We start from the raw sequence: 2,500 nt of genomic DNA, 5'->3' as shown, positions 1-2,500 counted from the left end.
GGCCACTCGCGTTTTACGGACCTATTGAAGTTTACTAAGGATTAGAGAGAAGCGTGGAACAAGACAGAAACAGTTTCTGCGGTGTTACTAGGTCTCTAGAAGGTATTCGACACCATCTGGCAATGTCTTCTTTTACCAAAGCGGCAGGCAAAATTAATGTTGGGAAAAAATTAAACTAAAATATGTCTATTAGTTGCAAGCCAAACAATGGCATTGTTTTTTTCGGCCCAGTTTCTTTTTACATGTATATTTGTAATTCACTCAGGTAGATGGTAGCCATTTTGCTGTGATTATTCTTTATATGCAAGGACAAGGTCGAGTGCATTTTTTGGGGAATTTTTTTTTGCAAATTTGGGAAAGTTCTGTTGCTATTTTTGTTTATCGATTTCCTACTATTTTTAGGGAGAATATCTCTTTGCCTAATTCATTGCCGTAGATAGTCTGCTAATAACCACACAATTCTTCGTCAGTTCTTCTCTCTCCTCTTTTTTGTAGAGTGCTATCTGAATTACCATTAGTAAAAGAAATACAGCGCCTTAACCTTTGCGACATTGGAGTTATTATATAAACTTAACGCCTTGGATATATGCAGCATTTATTTAGTTATTCAGTTTATTTATACAGTTGGGAAACAAACAAAAAAAAAACAGAAATGTAGACAACTAAACAATTATTGCATGAGCTCGGTTTGCTTTGAGACAAGCACGAATGAAATAATTGTGTTATTAAATTCTGAACGCTTGGACACTTGGAAATTAAGGCCTATCAATTTCTTGCTTGACAACAGTTTGTGCAATGAGTATCCATATTAGGACATACGATATATAAGCTGATAATTGAGACAGAAACCTTATTGAATCGTTTAACACAAAATACTTACGGATATTTGTCGATTAGCGTTATATACGAGCAACGAGCAAAATGTCCGCACGTATTATATGTGAAACCATCCAATAAGGGATTTATCATTCCACTATAACGCCATTTAATTCTTTTATTTGGGCATGTTTGAAGACTGCATTGCCTGAATATGGTATTGGTTGTATAATATGCTCACAGGCCATTGCGCACCTCAAATCAAACACAGGCTCACTTTCCTTGTAGCAATGTCCATCATTACATGAGAATTAGTTTGTAAAACCATGTGCATATGTATAATTTATGTTAACAGAGATTTAACATCTGCCTCATTTCTTTCTTTTTCATGTCGTTTTCCCTTCTACTTGGAATTTACCGTTACATAAAGGGTGTAAGTAGACGATATTTCCTTTTACTTCTTAGTATAAAACATTGGTCGTTCGTTTATGATCCCAGCAAAATTGTCAGCCCTTTGAGGGAACAAATAGCTTTTTATGCATATTCAGAGTAACTTGAGTACAGGAAGTAGTAGTCTTCAGAGGTTTTTAACGGGCCACTCGCGTTTTACGGACCTATTGAAGGAGCGTGGGACAAGACAGAAACAGTTTCTGCGTTGTTACTAGATCTCAGGAAGGTGTTCGAAACCATCTGGTAATGTCTTCTTTTACCAAAGCGGCAGGCAAAATTAATGTTGGGAAAAAAATTAAACTAAAATATGTCTATTAGTTGCAAGCCAAACAACAGCTTTGTTTTTTTTTTTGGCCCAGTTTCTTTTTACATGTATATTCGTAATTTATTCAGGTCGATGGTAGCCATTTTGCTGTGATTATTCTTTATATGCAAGGACAAGGTCGAGTGCATTTTTTGGGGATTTGTTTTTGCAAATTTGGGAAAGTTCTGTTGCTATTTGTTTTCATCGATTTCCAACTATTATTGGGGAGAATATCCCTTTGCCTAATTCATTGTCGTAGATAGTCTGCTAATAACCACACAATTCTTCGTCCGTTCTTTTCTTTCCTCTTTTTTGTAGAGTGCTATCTGAATTACCATTAGTAAAAGAAATACAGCGCCTTAACCTTTGCGAAATTGGAGTTATTATATAAACTTAACGCCTTGGATATATGCAGCATTTATTCAGTTATTCAGTTTATTTATACAGTTGGGAAACAAAAAATGTAGGCAACTAAACAATTATTGCATGAGCTCGGCTTGCTTTGAGACAAGCACGAATGAAATAATTGTGTTATCAAATTCTGAACGCTTGGACACTTGGAAATTAAGGCCTATCAATTTCTTGCTTGACAACAGTTTGTGCAATGAGTGTCCATATTAGGACATACGGTATATAAGCTGATAACTGAGACAGAAACCTTATTGAATCGTTTAACACAAAATACTTACGGATATTTATCGATTAGCGTTATATACTAGCAACAAGCAAAATGTCCCCATGTATTATATATAAAACCATCCAATAAGGGATTTATCATTCCACTATAACGCCATTTAATTCATTTATTTGGGCTTGTTTGAAGACTGCATTGCCTGAATATAGTATTGGTTGTATAATATGCTCACACGCCAGTGCGCACCTCAAATCAAACACAGGCTTACTACTAAAGATAGCATATTTTCGTACTGA

This window comes from Montipora capricornis, chromosome 7, assembly GCF_036669925.1.
Source record: "Montipora capricornis isolate CH-2021 chromosome 7, ASM3666992v2, whole genome shotgun sequence".
Classification (NCBI taxonomy): Eukaryota; Metazoa; Cnidaria; class Anthozoa; order Scleractinia; family Acroporidae; genus Montipora; species Montipora capricornis.
Note: the sequence above shows the minus strand (reverse complement) of the source record.